This window comes from Phyllobates terribilis, unplaced genomic scaffold, assembly GCF_046119375.1.
Source record: "Phyllobates terribilis strain yellow unplaced genomic scaffold, ASM4611937v1 Scaffold_710__1_contigs__length_769263, whole genome shotgun sequence".
NCBI classification, from domain to species: domain Eukaryota; kingdom Metazoa; phylum Chordata; class Amphibia; order Anura; family Dendrobatidae; genus Phyllobates; species Phyllobates terribilis.
The window spans coordinates 471,365-491,935 of NW_027363470.1; the positions used below are offsets into that span (position 1 = coordinate 471,365).

The 20,571-nt window shown below is 41.2% G+C and overlaps 5 non-coding genes and 2 pseudogenes across 5 annotated transcripts; all 7 read left to right on the forward strand.

Annotated features, from left to right (window-relative positions):
- The first annotated feature begins 956 nt into the window (after window positions 1-956).
- LOC141236751 (U2 spliceosomal RNA) lies at window positions 957-1,132 on the forward strand (annotated as a pseudogene).
- A 1,098-nt stretch (window positions 1,133-2,230) lies between these two features.
- Window positions 2,231-2,421, forward strand: LOC141236689 (U2 spliceosomal RNA). The gene has a single exon (XR_012302339.1). It is a non-coding gene; the product is annotated as a U2 spliceosomal RNA (small nuclear RNA).
- Window positions 2,422-8,813: 6,392 nt separating this feature from the next.
- On the forward strand, window positions 8,814-8,989 carry LOC141236734 (U2 spliceosomal RNA; annotated as a pseudogene).
- A 1,098-nt stretch (window positions 8,990-10,087) lies between these two features.
- On the forward strand, window positions 10,088-10,278 carry LOC141236690 (U2 spliceosomal RNA). The gene has a single exon (XR_012302340.1). It is a non-coding gene; the product is annotated as a U2 spliceosomal RNA (small nuclear RNA).
- Window positions 10,279-11,375: 1,097 nt separating this feature from the next.
- Window positions 11,376-11,566, forward strand: LOC141236639 (U2 spliceosomal RNA). Its single transcript, XR_012302291.1, has one exon. It is a non-coding gene; the product is annotated as a U2 spliceosomal RNA (small nuclear RNA).
- A 1,748-nt stretch (window positions 11,567-13,314) lies between these two features.
- On the forward strand, window positions 13,315-13,505 carry LOC141236678 (U2 spliceosomal RNA). The gene has a single exon (XR_012302328.1). It is a non-coding gene; the product is annotated as a U2 spliceosomal RNA (small nuclear RNA).
- Window positions 13,506-19,896: 6,391 nt separating this feature from the next.
- Window positions 19,897-20,094, forward strand: LOC141236715 (U2 spliceosomal RNA). The gene has a single exon (XR_012302365.1). It is a non-coding gene; the product is annotated as a U2 spliceosomal RNA (small nuclear RNA).
- The last annotated feature ends 477 nt before the right edge of the window (window positions 20,095-20,571 follow it).

A 20,571-nucleotide genomic window follows, 5' to 3' on the forward strand; every position in this document is an offset into this window, starting at 1 on the left:
GATAAGTTTCTTTTAATACATTTTTTCTGTTTCTGTTTTAAAACCCTTTTTAAAGATAATTACCTTTCCTATTTTATGCGTTTTAACACTGGTTTTCTCATGAGAAGGTTTGGTTGGTTTGAAACAGTTTTATCCTCTCCTTATGCTTTTAACCTACCTGCACATTATGAGATTTTAAAGAAAATTATTCTTGATTTTAATTTGAATAAGAAACAGACAGGGGATCTATGTAACAGCAAGACACTACTCAAACAAATTAGTACTGATGTGACGTTGTGTGATATTGAACGTTATGATGATGACAAAACTGTACACATATGGAAAACGATTAACGCCCCTTATCTTTTTAATGTACAGAAAGACATGTCTTGGAGCTGCGCACACCACTGTCTTCCTTGCCGGGCATTCCAGTACAGAAGAGGTTTTGTGAGGTCTGCCATCTGCCCAAGAGAAGGTTGTCAAGAAGAAGAGACAGTGAAGCATCTTTTATGGACTTGTGCTTTTGCTAAAGAGTTCTGGAGAAGACTAATCCCCCTGCTGGAGAAAATGGTGGACCTCAAGGACTTTAATTTTGCATCAGTGTTATATGGTCTTCTGGAATGCCCAACAATGGACCAAAAAATAATGGCGTGGAAGATAGTGAATTGTGCCAAGATAGCGCTCTGGAATGCTAGAAATATTGCTGTTTTTAAACATGAAATGTTACCAGTAGATGATGTTTTAGCCTTTTGTAAAAGTGAAATGTACATATACTATTTATTGGACAGGAAAAAGAATGTAACGTTGGCAGGCAAATGGCTTTTTAACCTATGGAATATTTGAAGTCTTGTAAAATTTGCTGTGATGGAATTTTTTTTTTTTTTTTTTGAAGTCCCGAAAGTGTAATGTGGATGTAATGGTTTTATTTCTGTAATTTGTTAAATTTTAAATAAACGGTTTTTATCCCCATGTGGGGGATAGCCAAATTTAAAAAAAAAAATCTGTTCTTATCAGTTTAATATCTGATACGTCCCCTATCTGGGGACCATATATTAAATGGATTTTTAGAACAGGGAGATGGTAAAAGAGCTTGCTCTGTCCACTCCACGCATTGACCTGGTATTGCAGCATTTCCAGGACCAGTGCACTCATTCTTTAATGCAGTTTCTAAAATCAGAAAGAATTGAGTTCAATGCTTTTTGTTGCTTTTGCTTGTTTGTCGGATTTTTGGATGGACTTTTTGGCTTTGCTTTTCTTCTCCTCATTGTATTTTTCATGTTAAAAGTTGCAGAAGCCAGATGACAAACTCATTTTGGTTCAACTTCAGCAACTCTGCATTGCATAGCCATGTACTGTAATGCAATGCTATCTATCTAGCTCTCCCTCTTTACTTCCTTTTGGATAAACAGCCATATTAGGCAAGCATTTTGGAGCTTTCACCTAACTAATTACAGGTGGTGAGATAAGCTGCACAATATAATTGTTCTTTCAGTATATTGTTGCACACACACCATCTATTTAGCAAATGCCCTTGTTATCAACAGCAGCCATTTAAACTCACCTGAGCTAACAGGTATGTGCGCTGGTTACTCTGCTGCACTTAAAATGTCTTTTTTGGCTTGCTCCAATGCCTTTTCTGAAACGTTGTCTCCCTCTGGTGGAACACTGACTTCTTTCATTTAACGCCTGCAGACTATAAAAAATAACCCAACCCAAAAAGTTTGGTTGATTAGTCTGTGGCATTCTTTTAAACTGTTGCTTATGGCGGTCTCTGTGAGCTTCTCAGTGCCGTTCAACCAGCCAGGTATCCTGCCTGCAGTAGATGGAATGTGGCAATGGAACACTGGCTGCGCGTGTCATAATAGGCTCTGAGCCTTTATATACCAGCGCACGGCAGCAGCCACCTTCAGTCTGCTGCAGGACAGCCAGCAGCAGCAGGAAAGGTAAGTAATCAGCAACACTCCTGCTAAGGGTAGACAGCTGCTCGTCCCCCCCTTAATTGGTTCTCCTCCCTTCCACCGGTGTTGAGGCGGGTGGGAACAGCAGGGGTTGAGGGTGCTGTGCTAAAATAGTTGGAGTCATGCAGATCTAAAACGCGTGGATTACTGCAGCAGCAAGCCGAAAAGTGCAGGCATGTAAGGGATCTAGAGGTTGACAACATGTCTTCTTAACGGGAGTCCAGGTGGCCATCTCCACAAATGGACTTTTCAGGATCCGAGGGTGGCACTGTAGGCCGAAACCAATTCTGGTTATCGCTTCTCGGCCTTTTGGCTAAGATCAAGTGTAGTATCTGTTCTTATCAGTTTAATATCTGATACGTCCCCTATCTGGGGACCATATATTAAATGGATTTTTAGAACAGGGAGATGGTAAAAGAGCTTGCTCTGTCCACTCCACGCATTGACCTGGTATTGCAGCATTTCCAGTACCAGTGCACTCATTCTTTAATGCAGTTTCTAAAATCAAAAAGAATTGAATTCAATGCTTTTTGTTGCTTTTGCTTCTTTGTCGGATTTTTGGATGGACTTTTTGGCTTTGCTTTTCTTCTCCTCATTGTATTTTTCATGTTAAAAGTTGCAGAAGCCAGATGACAAACTCATTTTGGTTCAACTTCAGCAACTCTGCATTGCATAGCCATGTACTGTAATGCAATGCTATCTATCTAGCTCTCCCTCTTTACTTCCTTTTGGATAAACAGCCATATTAGGCAAGCATTTTGGAGTTTCACCTAACTAATTACAGGTGGTGAGATAAGCTGCACAATATAATTGTTCTTTCAGTATATTGTTGCACACACACCATCTATTTAGCAAATGCCCTTGTTATCAACAGCAGCCATTTAAACTCACCTGAGCTAACAGGTATGTGCGCTGGTTACTCTGCTGCACTTAAAATGTCTTTTTTGGCTTGCTCCAATGCCTTTTCTGAAACGTTGTCTCCCTCTGGTGGAACACTGACTTCTTTCATTTAACGCCTGCAGACTATAAAAAATAACCCAACCCAAAAAGTTTGGTTGATTAGTCTGTGGCATTCTTTTAAACTGTTGCTTATGGCGGTCTCTGTGAGCTTCTCAGTGCCGTTCAACCAGCCAGGTATCCTGCCTGCAGTAGATGGAATGTGGCAATGGAACACTGGCTGCGCGTGTCATAATAGGCTCTGAGCCTTTATATACCAGCGCACGGCAGCAGCCACCTTCAGTCTGCTGCTGGACAGCCAGCAGCAGCAGGAAAGGTAAGTAATCAGCAACACTCCTGCTAAGGGTAGACAGCTGCTCGTCCCCCCCTTAATTGGTTCTCCTCCCTTCCACCGGTGTTGAGGCGGGTGGGAACAGCAGGGGGTGAGGGTGCTGTGCTAAAATAGTTGGAGTCATGCAGATCTAAAACGCGTGGATTGCTGCAGCAGCAAGCCGAAAAGTGCAGGCATGTAAGGGATCTAGAGGTTGACAACATGTCTTCTTAACGGGAGTCCAGGTGGCCATCTCCACAAATGGACTTTTCAGGATCCGAGGGTGGCACCGTAGGCCGAAACCAATTCTGGTTATCGCTTCTCGGCCTTTTGGCTGAGACCAAGTGCTTCACAGCAGGAGGTTTCAGTTGAATGGCACTCAGGTACCCCTCTCCTTGGCCTGGCAGGATCGTCCACTTCGGTGGGCTTCACCTGCCTGCTGCTATTAGGGAGAGGGATTAGTCCTAGGGTAACGGGCAGCGATCCCCCAGCCTTCAGGTGCTTTATCTCAAAGCTCTGAAGGCGCAGATTGCAGGCGGTTGCAATTTGCATTTTGTTGCGCCATACCATGGAGGTTGACCCCAACCTCGTGCCTCTATATGCGAGGCTTAAGAACACCATAAGGGTCCGCTTTACGGCTGGTGGTTCCGATATGCGGAATCTGGGATATGTAGTCCAGGACGTGCTTGAGAAACTGCTCCACGTCAGAACCAACGAAATCCTTTCTATCCAGGATTATCCTCGACGTGGAGATTATGATGTAACCTTTACTGGCGAAGGTATTTTCAAAGATGTTTTGTCCAGAGTTAAGTCGGTAGAAAATAGCCCTGGTCTAAAAGGGATTCAGATCATCGAGCACGTCCTGGATGAGGTAAAGATGGTGGTTGTGAAAATCTTCTCACCCTTCATAACAGCACCAGAGGTTATTTCCTTTTTGTCAGTTTATTTTAAAAGTGTGAAATTGATTGGGAAAGTGTTGAATGAGTTTAACATCTGGACCTCAAAATGGAAGTTTTTAGTAAAATGTGAAAGAGACCCTAAATTCCCTGGAGGTGTGAGACTTCCTCCAGCTCGATTTAAAATAGGACAAACTAATGGGGATTTTTTTTTCTCAGGAATGCCACTTTTCTGTAGGTATTGTGGTCTCTATGGGCACTCTAAGGATAGTTGTGGTGCCACTTGTAGAAATTGTGCCAGTACTGAACATGACACAAAGGAGTGCCCAAATGAAAAAAAATGCTCTTTTTGTCGGACACCTGGTCATTTCTATTTTTCTTGCCCTCACAGGTTCAGAGAGGATGAACAAAAACAAAAGGAGAAGTCCAAGACATCCGGGAATGGACGGGCCAATCAGACCACCCCTCAGGAGGAGGAACAACAACCTGGAGCCTCGGGAGGTGATAAGGGCGCTTCGACTAGTAACAATCCCTCCGAGTCAATGACAGGTAACTCACAGGAGCCCAGGAGCTGGCTGAAAGACCATAAGGAGGCTAAAAGGAAGGCGGAGAAAGATCATAAAGGGGCGGTCGGTAAGGCCAAAAAAGAGCGCCAAAAGGCTGACACCGAGCCCAAAATTCCCACTGGGTCTCACGAGAGCGAGGGCGGTACGTGGCATTTGGTGAGGTCTCATAATAAGAAAAAGAATGGTTCCGTGGAGGTGGCTAATAGGGAGGAGATGGATACATCCCATCACGGGGGTGTAGACTCTGGAATCCCGAGGTCCCGGGGCTCTGCTGCCCCAGGTGGGGCCCCGAACCTGGCTGCCTCCGGGGACTCTGAGGCTCCGCCATGTGCGCAGCCTGCCCCTGTGTTACGACCCTCTGCGGGTCAGCAGGGGAGTGCGGAGCCTCTCGGAGACCCACCTGACGAGGACCTAAATGGTCAGCCTATGGAGACCCAGTGTAACCTTTCTCTCAATATCCTTCCGAGCTACACCCCAGTAGCGTCGGGTCTTAATTTAAGTGAATGTTCCTTCTCCGATGATGAAGACTCTTTGATAACGGTGGATTCAGAAGAGGGCGTTGGTGAAAGTCCAAGTGGTCTGATCCGTCCATCGGATAGGTAAAGTCCAGTTTTTGTTTCTTCCTAACCATTTGTTATGATGGCTGACATTAGTGGTGTTTCCCTCAATGTGAGAGGCATAGGATCCAAGACCAGAAGAGCTACTGTTTTACATTTTTTAACCTGTTTTACAGCTTCTGTTTTCTTTTTACAAGAATGTCATATCCCTCATAAGATTTCTTACAAAAAATATAAGGAAGAGTGGAAACATGGTCCATCGGTCTGGTCTGGATCAAATGCAACCGGATCAGCCGGGGTAGCTATACTTTTTAAGGGAAATGTGTCTATTGATTTTATCCAAGATATTTTACCGGGTCGTATTCTTTTAGTTAAGGCTTTTATTGATGGGACAAGATGGCAGTTTTTAAATTTTTATGGGTCACCTGATAAAAATGAAAGGGCTGATACGCTGGAAATTTTACCTTTATTTATTAACATTTCTGAACCTTTTATCCTGGCAGGTGATTTTAATTGTATTTTAAAAGGCGAAAGCCGACGCTCCGGTTCCGTGAGTAGAAATTATGACAAAACGTCTGGAATGTTAAGCAATATTATAAATGATTGTAAATTAACTGATGTGTATAAAGAATGTAACAAGGATAACCCTATAGACGCTCGTTTCACCTGGAGCAATTCTACATGTAGCTCCAGGATAGATTTTGTTTTAGGTTCAGAAAAAATACTGCCAGTGAAATGTGAAGTTTTAACTAATATTCTCTCAGATCACAAGGTTTTATCTTTTAGAGTGAGGATTAATGGAAAGAAGAAATGTGGTAAGAAATCTTGGAAATTGAATGTGTCCCTTTTAAAAGATCCACAAATTTTATCGGATTTTATTGAGTTTTATGTAAACTGTAGAAAAAGGAAAAACCCCAATATTTCTTTTAGCTCCTGGTGGGATAGAATGAAAATAAGCATTAAAGATTTCTTTATTAAGAAAAGCATACAAAAAGCTAAAGAAAAGTTTGAAATCTATAATTTTCTTAATATCAGGTTACACACATTGTACAAATTCAAAGACAATGGTCTGGATGTAGGTAATGATATATTGAGTCTTAAAGGAGAAATTTCAAAGTGGTTGGAACAAAAAGGAAAAGAACTGATTTTTCGTTCAAAGGTAAAACACGTAGAAGAGGATGAGACTTGTTCCAGGTATTTTTTTAAGAAAAACAAACAGGCGAAAACAATAATTGATAACATAGATGGAGATAATAATATCAACGTTATATTGGATAAGGTAAATGTCTATTTTAATGATCTTTTTAATGTAAAAACTGTAGACCATGATTTAATACACACTTTCCTGGGGGAGATCAAGTCCACCCTAGATGCTGATGCCCAAAGTTTTTTATCCCAACCTCTAGTTGAGGAAGAGATTTTAGAAACCATGAAGAGTTTTAAAAATGGTAAAGTGCCCGGCCCTGATGGTATCCCCATAGAGTTTTATATAAGTTTTTATGATATTTTAAAAGATGATTTGTTTAATTTGTTTTCCGAAGTTTTTAATAATAAGGTTTTACTCAACTCATGGAAGAAAGGTGAGGTATCACTACTATACAAAAAAGGTGACAAAACGGATCTTAAAAACTGGAGGCCGATAACTCTTTTAAATAGTGATTACAAAATTATGGCTAAGATCTGTGCAAATCTGTTGAAAAAGGTGATACATAAAGTAATTCATGCAAATCGGGTATGCGGGGTACCTGGGCGTAGTATCTGGGACAATTTAAACCTGGTGAAAGATTGTATTGAAGATGTAAAAACCAGAAAGACAAAGATGTCAATCCTAGCGGTGGATTTTGAGAAAGCTTTTGACCGCGTGTCTCATTTTTATCTTTTTAAAGTTTTAGAAAAAATGGGCATTCCGGGTGGGTTTTTATTGTCTCTTAAAGCTTTTTATAATGATTGTACGAGTAAGAGTTTAGTTAATGGTTTTAAAACAAAAGAGGTAGTTTTAAAATCAGGGGTGAAGCAGGGTTGCCCTTTGTCCCCCCTGCTTTTTATATGTGCTATAGAACCCCTTTTATGTACAATACGCCAGGATAAGCAAATATGTGGAGTACCCTTACCCGGAGGGAACGGTCTACAAGTTAAAGTTGTAAGCTATATGGATGATGTAGCCGTGTTTGGATGTGATGTACCTTCAATACAAAAAACGATAAGCCAAATTCAGTCTTTTTGCACAGTTTCCGGTTTTAAAATTAATCTTACTAAATGTAATATTTTAAATGTCGGGGGAATGAGTTTACATGATGTACCAATTGCAGTTACAGATTCCATTACTATTTTAGGTGTTTCTTTTAATGAATCTAATAATGGTTTTAATAGCTGGGATGCGGCAGCACAGAAAATTAATCAGAAAATCTGCATGTGGAATATGAGAAAGCTGTCAATGGAAGGTAAAGTTCTGATTGTAAAAATGGTGATATTACCTATCCTGTTATATCTTAGTTTGGTGTTCCCCCCTCCTACAAATTTGTTGAAACGAATTACAAAAGTATGTTTTACCTTTTTTTGGGGCTCAAAAATGGAGAAACTCAAAAGAGAAATTGTGACAAAGCCAAAGGTTAAAGGTGGGAAAGATTTCCCTGTTTTAGATAAGTTTCTTTTAATACATTTTTTCTGTTTCTGTTTTAAAACCCTTTTTAAAGATAATTACCTTTCCTATTTTATGCGTTTTAACACTGGTTTTCTCATGAGAAGGTTTGGTTGGTTTGAAACAGTTTTATCCTCTCCTTATGCTTTTAACCTACCTGCACATTATGAGATTTTAAAGAAAATTATTCTTGATTTTAATTTGAATAAGAAACAGACAGGGGATCTATGTAACAGCAAGACACTACTCAAACAAATTAGTACTGATGTGACGTTGTGTGATATTGAACGTTATGATGATGACAAAACTGTACACATATGGAAAATGATTAACGCCCCTTATCTTTTTAATGTACAGAAAGACATGTCTTGGAGCTGCGCACACCACTGTCTTCCTTGCCGGGCATTCCAGTACAGAAGAGGTTTTGTGAGGTCTGCCATCTGCCCAAGAGAAGGTTGTCAAGAAGAAGAGACAGTGAAGCATCTTTTATGGACTTGTGCTTTTGCTAAAGAGTTCTGGAGAAGACTAATCCCCCTGCTGGAGAAAATGGTGGACCTCAAGGACTTTAATTTTGCATCAGTGTTATATGGTCTTCTGGAATGCCCAACAATGGACCAAAAAATAATGGCGTGGAAGATAGTGAATTGTGCCAAGATAGCGCTCTGGAATGCTAGAAATATTGCTGTTTTTAAACATGAAATGTTACCAGTAGATGATGTTTTAGCCTTTTGTAAAAGTGAAATGTACATATACTATTTATTGGACAGGAAAAAGAATGTAACGTTGGCAGGCAAATGGCTTTTTAACCTATGGAATATTTGAAGTCTTGTAAAATTTGCTGTGATGGAATTTTTTTTTTTTTTGAAGTCCCGAAAGTGTAATGTGGATGTAATGGTTTTATTTCTGTAATTTGTTAAATTTTACATAAACGGTTTTTATCCCCATGTGGGGGATAGCCAAATTTAAAAAAAAAAATCTGTTCTTATCAGTTTAATATCTGATACGTCCCCTATCTGGGGACCATATATTAAATGGATTTTTAGAACAGGGAGATGGTAAAAGAGCTTGCTCTGTCCACTCCACGCATTGACCTGGTATTGCAGTATCTCCAGGACCGGTGCACCCCTTCTTTAATGCAGTTTCTAAAATCAGAAAGAATTGAATTCAATGCTTTTTGTTGCTTTTGCTTGTTTGTCGGATTTTTGGATGGACTTTTTGGCTTTGCTTTTCTTCTCCTCATTGTATTTTTCATGTTAAAAGTTGCAGAAGCCAGATGACAAACTCATTTTGGTTCAACTTCAGCAACTCTGCATTGCATAGCCATGTACTGTAATGCAATGCTATCTATCTAGCTCTCCCTCTTTACTTCCTTTTGGATAAACAGCCATATTAGGCAAGCATTTTGGAGCTTTCACCTAACTAATTACAGGTGGTGAGATAAGCTGCACAATATAATTGTTCTTTCAGTATATTGTTGCACACACACCATCTATTTAGCAAATGCCCTTGTTATCAACAGCAGCCATTTAAACTCACCTGAGCTAACAGGTATGTGCGCTGGTTACTCTGCTGCACTTAAAATGTCTTTTTTGGCTTGCTCCAATGCCTTTTCTGAAACGTTGTCTCCCTCTGGTGGAACACTGACTTCTTTCATTTAACGCCTGCAGACTATAAAAAATAACCCAACCCAAAAAGTTTGGTTGATTAGTCTGTGGCATTCTTTTAAACTGTTGCTTATGGCGGTCTCTGTGAGCTTCTCAGTGCCGTTCAACCAGCCAGGTATCCTGCCTGCAGTAGATGGAATGTGGCAATGGAACACTGGCTGCGCGTGTCATAATAGGCTCTGAGCCTTTATATACCAGCGCACGGCAGCAGCCACCTTCAGTCTGCTGCTGGACAGCCAGCAGCAGCAGGAAAGGTAAGTAATCAGCAACACTCCTGCTAAGGGTAGACAGCTGCTCGTCCCCCCCTTAATTGGTTCTCCTCCCTTCCACCGGTGTTGAGGCGGGTGGGAACAGCAGGGGTTGAGGGTGCTGTGCTAAAATAGTTGGAGTCATGCAGATCTAAAACGCGTGGATTACTGCAGCAGCAAGCCGAAAAGTGCAGGCATGTAAGGGATCTAGAGGTTGACAACATGTCTTCTTAACGGGAGTCCAGGTGGCCATCTCCACAAATGGACTTTTCAGGATCCGAGGGTGGCACTGTAGGCCGAAACCAATTCTGGTTATCGCTTCTCGGCCTTTTGGCTAAGATCAAGTGTAGTATCTGTTCTTATCAGTTTAATATCTGATACGTCCCCTATCTGGGGACCATATATTAAATGGATTTTTAGAACAGGGAGATGGTAAAAGAGCTTGCTCTGTCCACTCCACGCATTGACCTGGTATTGCAGCATTTCCAGTACCAGTGCACTCATTCTTTAATGCAGTTTCTAAAATCAAAAAGAATTGAATTCAATGCTTTTTGTTGCTTTTGCTTCTTTGTCGGATTTTTGGATGGACTTTTTGGCTTTGCTTTTCTTCTCCTCATTGTATTTTTCATGTTAAAAGTTGCAGAAGCCAGATGACAAACTCATTTTGGTTCAACTTCAGCAACTCTGCATTGCATAGCCATGTACTGTAATGCAATGCTATCTATCTAGCTCTCCCTCTTTACTTCCTTTTGGATAAACAGCCATATTAGGCAAGCATTTTGGAGTTTCACCTAACTAATTACAGGTGGTGAGATAAGCTGCACAATATAATTGTTCTTTCAGTATATTGTTGCACACACACCATCTATTTAGCAAATGCCCTTGTTATCAACAGCAGCCATTTAAACTCACCTGAGCTAACAGGTATGTGCGCTGGTTACTCTGCTGCACTTAAAATGTCTTTTTTGGCTTGCTCCAATGCCTTTTCTGAAACGTTGTCTCCCTCTGGTGGAACACTGACTTCTTTCATTTAACGCCTGCAGACTATAAAAAATAACCCAACCCAAAAAGTTTGGTTGATTAGTCTGTGGCATTCTTTTAAACTGTTGCTTATGGCGGTCTCTGTGAGCTTCTCAGTGCCGTTCAACCAGCCAGGTATCCTGCCTGCAGTAGATGGAATGTGGCAATGGAACACTGGCTGCGCGTGTCATAATAGGCTCTGAGCCTTTATATACCAGCGCACGGCAGCAGCCACCTTCAGTCTGCTGCTGGACAGCCAGCAGCAGCAGGAAAGGTAAGTAATCAGCAACACTCCTGCTAAGGGTAGACAGCTGCTCGTCCCCCCCTTAATTGGTTCTCCTCCCTTCCACCGGTGTTGAGGCGGGTGGGAACAGCAGGGGGTGAGGGTGCTGTGCTAAAATAGTTGGAGTCATGCAGATCTAAAATGCGTGGATTGCTGCAGCAGCAAGCCGAAAAGTGCAGGCATGTAAGGGATCTAGAGGTTGACAACATGTCTTCTTAACGGGAGTCCAGGTGGCCATCTCCACAAATGGACTTTTCAGGATCCGAGGGTGGCACCGTAGGCCGAAACCAATTCTGGTTATCGCTTCTCGGCCTTTTGGCTAAGATCAAGTGTAGTATCTGTTCTTATCAGTTTAATATCTGATACGTCCCCTATCTGGGGACCATATATTAAATGGATTTTTAGAACAGGGAGATGGTAAAAGAGCTTGCTCTGTCCACTCCACGCATTGACCTGGTATTGCAGCATTTCCAGGACCAGTGCACTCATTCTTTAATGCAGTTTCTAAAATCAGAAAGAATTGAATTCAATGCTTTTTGTTGCTTTTGCTTGTTTGTCGGATTTTTTGATGGACTTTTTGGCTTTGCTTTTCTTCTCCTCATTGTATTTTTCATGTTAAAAGTTGCAGAAGCCAGATGACAAACTCATTTTGGTTCAACTTCAGCAACTCTGCATTGCATAGCCATAGAATCATAGAATCATAGAATCATAGAATGGTAGAGTTGGAAGGGACCTCCTGGGTCATCTGGTCCAACCCCCTGCTCAAAGCAGGATTCACTAGATCATCTCAGACAGATGTCTGTCCAGCCTCTGTTTGAAGACGTCCATTGAAGGGGAACTCACCACCTCTCGTGGCAGCCTGTTCCACTCATTAATCACCCTAACTGTCAAAAAGTTTTTTCTAATATCTAATCTGTGTCTCCTCCCATTTAGTTTCATCCCATTGCTTCTAGTCTTTCCTTGTGCAAATGAGAATAAAGATGATCCTTCTACAATGTGACAGCCTTTGACATATTTGTAGACAGCTATTAAGTCTCCTCTCAGTCTTCTTTTTTGCAAGCTAAACATTCCCAAATCCTGCAACCGTTCCTCATAGGACATGGTTTGCAGACCAGTCACCATTCTGGTCGCTCTTCTCTGAACTTGCTCCAGTTTGTCTATGTCTTTTTTAAAATGTGGTGCCCAAAACTGTACACAGTATTCCAGATGAGGTCTGACCAAAGAGAAGTAAAGACCGATAATGACTTCACGTGATCTAGACTGTATGCTTCTGTTAATACATCCCAGAATTGTATTTGCCTTTTTTGCTGCTGCATCGCACTGTACTGTAATGCAATGTACTGTAATGCAATGCTATCTATCTAGCTCTCCCTCTTTACTTCCTTTTGGATAAACAGCCATATTAGGCAAGCATTTTGGAGCTTTCACCTAACTAATTACATGTGGTGAGATAAGCTGCACAATATAATTGTTCTTTCAGTATATTGTTGCATACACACCATCTATTTAGCAAATGCCCTTGTTATCAACAGCAGCCATTTAAACTCACCTGAGCTAACAGGTATGTGCGCTGGTTACTCTGCTGCACTTAAAATGTCTTTTATGGCTTGCTCCAATGCCTTTTCTGAAACGTTGTCTCCCTCTGGTGGAACACTGACTTCTTTCATTTAACGCCTGCAGACTATAAAAAATAACCCAACCCAAAAAGTTTGGTTGATTAGTCTGTGGCATTCTTTTAAACTGTTGCTTATGGCGGTCTCTGTGAGCTTCTCAGTGCCGTTCAACCAGCCAGGTATCCTGCCTGCAGTAGATGGAATGTGGCAATGGAACACTGGCTGCGCGTGTCATAATAGGCTCTGAGCCTTTATATACCTGTGCACAGCAGCAGCCACCTCAGTCTGCTGCTGGACAGCCAGCAGCAGCAGGAAAGGTAAGTAATCAGCAACACTCCTGCTAAGGGTAGACAGCTGCTCGTCCCCCCCTTAATTGGTTCTCCTCCCTTCCACCGGTGTTGAGGCGGGTGGGAACAGCAGGGGGTGAGGGTGCTGTGCTAAAATAGTTGGAGTCATGCAGATCTAAAACGCGTGGATTGCTGCAGCAGCAAGCCGAAAAGTGCAGGCATGTAAGGGATCTAGAGGTTGACAACATGTCTTCTTAACGAGAGTCCAGGTGGCCATCTCCACAAATGGACTTTTTAGGATCCGACGGTGGCACCGTAGGCCGAAACCAATTCTGGTTATCGCTTCTCGGCCTTTTGGCTAAGATCAAGTGTAGTATCTGTTCTTATCAGTTTAATATCTGATACGTCCCCTATCTGGGGACCATATATTAAATGGATTTTTAGAACAGGGAGATGGTAAAAGAGCTTGCTCTGTCCACTCCACGCATTGACCTGGTATTGCAGCATTTCCAGAACCAGTGCACTCATTCTTTAATGCAGTTTCTAAAATCAGAAAGAATTGAATTCAATGCTTTGTGTTGCTTTTGCTTGTTTGTCGGATTTTTGGATGGACTTTTTGGCTTTGCTTTTCTTCTCCTCATTGTATTTTTCATGTTAAAAGTTGCAGAAGCCAGATGACAAACTCATTTTGGTTCAACTTCAGCAACTCTGCATTGCATAGCCATGTACTGTAATGCAATGCTATCTATCTAGCTCTCCCTCTTTACTTCCTTTTGGATAAACAGCCATATTAGGCAAGCATTTTGGAGCTTTCACCTAACTAATTACAGGTGGTGAGATAAGCTGCACAATATAATTGTTCTTTCAGTATATTGTTGCACACACACCATCTATTTAGCAAATGCCCTTGTTATCAACAGCAGCCATTTAAACTCACCTGAGCTAACAGGTATGTGCGCTGGTTACTCTGCTGCACTTAAAATGTCTTTTTTGGCTTGCTCCAATGCCTTTTCTGAAACGTTGTCTCCCTCTGGTGGAACACTGACTTCTTTCATTTAATGCCTGCAGACTATAAAAAATAACCCAACCCAAAAAGTTTGGTTGATTAGTCTGTGGCATTCTTTTAAACTGTTGCTTATGGCGGTCTCTGTGAGCTTCTCAGTGCCGTTCAACCAGCCAGGTATCCTGCCTGCAGTAGATGGAATGTGGCAATGGAACACTGGCTGCGCGTGTCATAATAGGCTCTGAGCCTTTATATACCTGTGCACAGCAGCAGCCACCTTCAGTCTGCTGCTGGACAGCCAGCAGCAGCAGCAGCAGGAGAGGTATGTAATCAGGAGCCCTCCTGCTAAGGGTAGATAGACAGCTGCTCGTTCCACCCCACCCCCCGCCTTAATTGGTTCTCCTCCCTTCCAACGGTGTTGAGGCGGGTGGGAACAGCAGGGGGTGAGGGTGCTGTGCTAAAATAGTTGGAGTCATGCAGATCTAAAACGCGTGGATTGCTGCAGCAGCAAGCCGAAAAGTGCAGGCATGTAAGGGATCTAGAGGTTGACAACATGTCTTCTTAACGGGAGTCCAGGTGGCCATCTCCACAAATGGACTTTTCAGGATCCGAGGGTGGCACCGTAGGCCGAAACCAATTCTGGTTATCGCTTCTCGGCCTTTTGGCTGAGACCAAGTGCTTCACAGCAGGAGGTTTCAGTTGAATGGCACTCAGGTACCCCTCTCCTTGGCCTGGCAGGATCGTCCACTTTGGTGGGCTTCACCTGCCTGCTGCTATTAGGGAGAGGGATTAGTCCTAGGGTAACGGGCAGCGATCCCCCAGCCTTCAGGTGCTTTATCTCAAAGCTCTGAAGGCGCAGATTGCAGGCGGTTGCAATTTGCATTTTGTTGCGCCATACCATGGAGGTTGACCCCAACCTCGTGCCTCTATATGCGAGGCTTAAGAACACCATAAGGGTCCGCTTTACGGCTGGTGGTTCCGATATGCGGAATCTGGGATATGTAGTCCAGGACGTGCTTGAGAAACTGCTCCACGTCAGAACCAACGAAATCCTTTCTATCCAGGATTATCCTCGACGTGGAGATTATGATGTAACCTTTACTGGCGAAGGTATTTTCAAAGATGTTTTGTCCAGAGTTAAGTCGGTAGAAAATAGCCCTGGTCTAAAAGGGATTCAGATCATCGAGCACGTCCTGGATGAGGTAAAGATGGTGGTTGTGAAAATCTTCTCACCCTTCATAACAGCACCAGAGGTTATTTCCTTTTTGTCAGTTTATTTTAAAAGTGTGAAATTGATTGGGAAAGTGTTGAATGAGTTTAACATCTGGACCTCAAAATGGAAGTTTTTAGTAAAATGTGAAAGAGACCCTAAATTCCCTGGAGGTGTGAGACTTCCTCCAGCTCGATTTAAAATAGGACAAACTAATGGGGATTTTTTTTTCTCAGGAATGCCACTTTTCTGTAGGTATTGTGGTCTCTATGGGCACTCTAAGGATAGTTGTGGTGCCACTTGTAGAAATTGTGCCAGTACTGAACATGACACAAAGGAGTGCCCAAATGAAAAAAAATGCTCTTTTTGTCGGACACCTGGTCATTTCTATTTTTCTTGCCCTCACAGGTTCAGAGAGGATGAACAAAAACAAAAGGAGAAGTCCAAGACATCCGGGAATGGACGGGCCAATCAGACCACCCCTCAGGAGGAGGAACAACAACCTGGAGCCTCGGGAGGTGATAAGGGCGCTTCGACTAGTAACAATCCCTCCGAGTCAATGACAGGTAACTCACAGGAGCCCAGGAGCTGGCTGAAAGACCATAAGGAGGCTAAAAGGAAGGCTGAGAAAGATCATAAAGGGGCGGTCGGTAAGGCCAAAAAAGAGCGCCAAAAGGCTGACACCGAGCCCAAAATTCCCACTGGGTCTCACGAGAGCGAGGGCGGTACGTGGCATTTGGTGAGGTCTCATAATAAGAAAAAGAATGGTTGCGTGGAGGTGGCTAATAGGGAGGAGATGGATACATCCCATCACGGGGGTGTAGACTCTGGAATCCCGAGGTCCCGGGGCTCTGCTGCCCCAGGTGGGGCCCCAAACCTGGCTGCCTCCGGGGACTCTGAGGCTCCGCCATGTGCGCAGCCTGCCCCTGTGTTACGACCCTCTGCGGGTCAGCAGGGGAGTGCGGAGCCTCTCGGAGACCCACCTGACGAGGACCTAAATGGTCAGCCTATGGAGACCCAGTGTAACCTTTCTCTCAATATCCTTCCGAGCTACACCCCATTAGCGTCGGGTCTTAATTTAAGTGAATGTTCCTTCTCCGATGATGAAGACTCTTTGATAACGGTGGATTCAGAAGAGGGCGTTGGTGAAAGTCCAAGTGGTCTGATCCGTCCATCGGATAGGTAAAGTCCAGTTTTTGTTTCTTCCTAACCATTTGTTATGATGGCTGACATTAGTGGTGTTTCCCTCAATGTGAGAGGCATAGGATCCAAGACCAGAAGAGCTACTGTTTTACATTTTTTAACCTGTTTTACAGCTTCTGTTTTCTTTTTACAAGAATGTCATATCCCTCATAAGATTTCTTACAAAAAATATAAGGAAGAGTGGAAACATGGTCCATCGGTCTGGTCTGGATCAAATGCAACCGGATCAGCCGGGGTAGCTATACTTTTTAAGGGAAATGTGTCTATTGATTTTATCCAAGATATTTTACCGGGTCGTATTCTTTTAGTTAAGGCTTTTATTGATGGGACAAGATGGCAGTTTTTAAATTTTTATGGGTCACCTGATAAAAATGAAAGGGCTGATATGCTGGAAATTTTACCTTTATTTATTAACATTTCTGAACCTTTTATCCTGGCAGGTGATTTTAATTGTATTTTAAAAGGCGAAAGCCGACGCTCCGGTTCCGTGAGTAGAAATTATGACAAAACGTCTGGAATGTTAAGCAATATTATAAATGATTGTAAATTAACTGATGTGTATAAAGAATGTAACAAGGATAACCCTATAGACGCTCGTTTCACCTGGAGCAATTCTACATGTAGCTCCAGGATAGATTTTGTTTTAGGTTCAGAAAAAATACTGCCAGTGAAATGTGAAGTTTTAACTAATATTCTCTCAGATCACAAGGTTTTATCTTTTAGAGTGAGGATTAATGGAAAGAAGAAATGTGGTAAGAAATCTTGGAAATTGAATGTGTCCCTTTTAAAAGATCCACAAATTTTATCGGATTTTATTGAGTTTTATGTAAACTGTAGAAAAAGGAAAAACCCCAATATTTCTTTTAGCTCCTGGTGGGATAGAATGAAAATAAGCATTAAAGATTTCTTTATTAAGAAAAGCATACAAAAAGCTAAAGAAAAGTTTGAAATCTATAATTTTCTTAATATCAGGTTACAGACATTGTACAAATTCAAAGACAATGGTCTGGATGTAGGTAATGATATATTGAGTCTTAAAGGAGAAATTTCAAAGTGGTTGGAACAAAAAGGAAAAGAACTGATTTTTCGTTCAAAGGTAAAACACGTAGAAGAGGATGAGACTTGTTCCAGGTATTTTTTTAAGAAAAACAAACAGGCGAAAACAATAATTGATAACATAGATGGAGATAATAATATCAACGTTATATTGGATAAGGTAAATGTCTATTTTAATGATCTTTTTAATGTAAAAACTGTAGACCATGATTTAATACACACTTTCCTGGGGGAGATCAAGTCCACCCTAGATGCTGATGCCCAAAGTTTTTTATCCCAACCTCTAGTTGAGGAAGAGATTTTAGAAACCATGAAGAGTTTTAAAAATGGTAAAGTGCCCGGCCCTGATGGTATCCCCATAGAGTTTTATATAAGTTTTTATGATATTTTAAAAGATGATTTGTTTAATTTGTTTTCCGAAGTTTTTAATAATAAGGTTTTACTCAACTCATGGAAGAAAGGTGAGGTATCACTACTATACAAAAAAGGTGACAAAACGGATCTTAAAAACTGGAGGCCGATAACTCTTTTAAATAGTGATTACAAAATTATGGCTAAGATCTGTGCAAATCGGTTGAAAAAGGTGATACATAAAGTAATTCATGCAAATCAGGTATGCGGGGTACCTGGGCGTAGTATCTGGGACAATTTAAACCTGGTGAAAGATTGTATTGAAGATGTAAAAACCAGAAAGACAAAGATGTCAATCCTAGCGGTGGATTTTGAGAAAGCTTTTGACCGCGTGTCTCATTTTTATCTTTTTAAAGTTTTAGAAAAAATGGGCTTTCCGGGTGGGTTTTTATTGTCTCTTAAAGCTTTTTATAATGATTGTACGAGTAAGATTTTAGTTAATGGTTTTAAAACAAAAGAGGTAGTTTTAAAATCAGGGGTGAAGCAGGGTTGCCCTTTGTCCCCCCTGCTTTTTATATGTGCTATAGAACCCCTTTTATGTACAATACGCCAGGATAAGCAAATATGTGGAGTACCCTTACCCGGAGGGAACGGTCTACAAGTTAAAGTTGTAAGCTATATGGATGATGTAGCCGTGTTTGGATGTGATGTACCTTCAATACAAAAAACGATAAGCCAAATTCAGTCTTTTTGTACAGTTTCCGGTTTTAAAATTAATCTTACTAAATGTAATATTTTAAATGTCGGGGGAATGAGTTTACATGATGTACCAATTGCAGTTACAGATTCCATTACTATTTTAGGTGTTTCTTTTAATGAATCTAATAATGGTTTTAATAGCTGGGATGCGGCAGCACAGAAAATTAATCAGAAAATCTGCATGTGGAATATGAGAAAGCTGTCAATGGAAGGTAAAGTTCTGATTGTAAAAATGGTGATATTACCTATCCTGTTATATCTTAGTTTGGTGTTCCCCCCTCCTACAAATTTGTTGAAACGAATTACAAAAGTATGTTTTACCTTTTTTTGGGGCTCAAAAATGGAGAAACTCAAAAGAGAAATTGTGACAAAGCCAAAGGTTAAAGGTGGGAAAGATTTCCCTGTTTTAGATAAGTTTCTTTTAATACATTTTTTCTGTTTCTGTTTTAAAACCCTTTTTAAAGATAATTACCTCTCCTATTTTATGCGTTTTAACACTGGTTTTCTCATGAGAAGGTTTGGTTGGTTTGAAACGGTTTTATCCTCTCCTTATGCTTTTAACCTACCTGCACATTATGAGATTTTAAAGAAAATTATTCTTGATTTTAATTTGAATAAGAAACAGACAGGGGATCTATGTAACAGCAAGACACTACTCAAACAAATTAGTACTGATGTGACGTTGTGTGATATTGAACGTTATGATGATGACAAAACTGTACACATATGGAAAACGATTAACGCCCCTTATCTTTTTAATGTACAGAAAGACATGTCTTGGAGCTGCGCACACCACTGTCTTCCTTGCCGGGCATTCCAGTACAGAAGAGGTTTTGTGAGGTCTGCCATCTGCCCAAGAGAAGGTTGTCAAGAAGAAGAGACAGTGAAGCATCTTTTATGGACTTGTGCTTTTGCTAAAGAGTTCTGGAGAAGACTAATCCCCCTGCTGGAGAAAATGGTGGACCTCAAGGACTTTAATTTTGCATCAGTGTTATATGGTCTTCTGGAATGCCCAACAATGGACCAAAAAATAATGGCGTGGAAGATAGTGAATTGTGCCAAGATAGCGCTCTGGAATGCTAGAAATATTGCTGTTTTTAAACATGAAATGTTACCAGTAGATGATGTTTTAGCCTTTTGTAAAAGTGAAATGTACATATACTATTTATTGGACAGGAAAAAGAATGTAACGTTGGCAGGCAAATGGCTTTTTAACCTATGGAATATTTGAAGTCTTGTAAAATTTGCTGTGATGGAATTTTTATTTTTCTTTGAAGTCCCGAAAGTGTAATGTGGATGTAATGGTTTTATTTCTGTAATTTGTTAAATTTTAAATAAACGGTTTTTATCCCCATGTGGGGGATAGCCAAATTAAAAAAAAAATCTGTTCTTATCAGTTTAATATCTGATACGTCCCCTATCTGGGGACCATATATTAAATGGATTTTTAGAACAGGGAGATGGAAAAAGAGCTTGCTCTGTCCACTCCATGCATTGACCTGGTATTGCAGTATCTCCAGGACCGGTGCACCCCTTCTTTAATGCAGTTTCTAAAATCAGAAAGAATTGAATTCAACGTTTTTTGTTCATTTTGCTTGTTTGTCGGATTTTGGGATGGACTCTTTGGCTTTGCTTTTCTTCTCCTCATTGGATTTTTCATGTTCAAAGTTGCAGAAGCCAGATTACAAGCTCATTTTGGTTCAACTTCAGCAACTGTGCATTGCATTGCCATGTAATGTGATGCAATGCTATCTTTCTAGCTCTCCCTTTTTACTTCCTTTTGGATAAACAGACATATTAGGCAAGCATTTTGGAGCTTTCACCTAAATAACTACAGGTGGTGAGATAAGCTGCACAATATAATTGACCTTTCAGTATATTGTTGCACACACACCATCTATTTAGCAAATGCCCTTGTTATCAACAGCAGCCTTTTAAACTCACCTGAGCTAACAGGTATGTGCGCTGGTTACTCTGCTGCGCTTAAAATTTCTTTTTTGGTTTGCTACAATG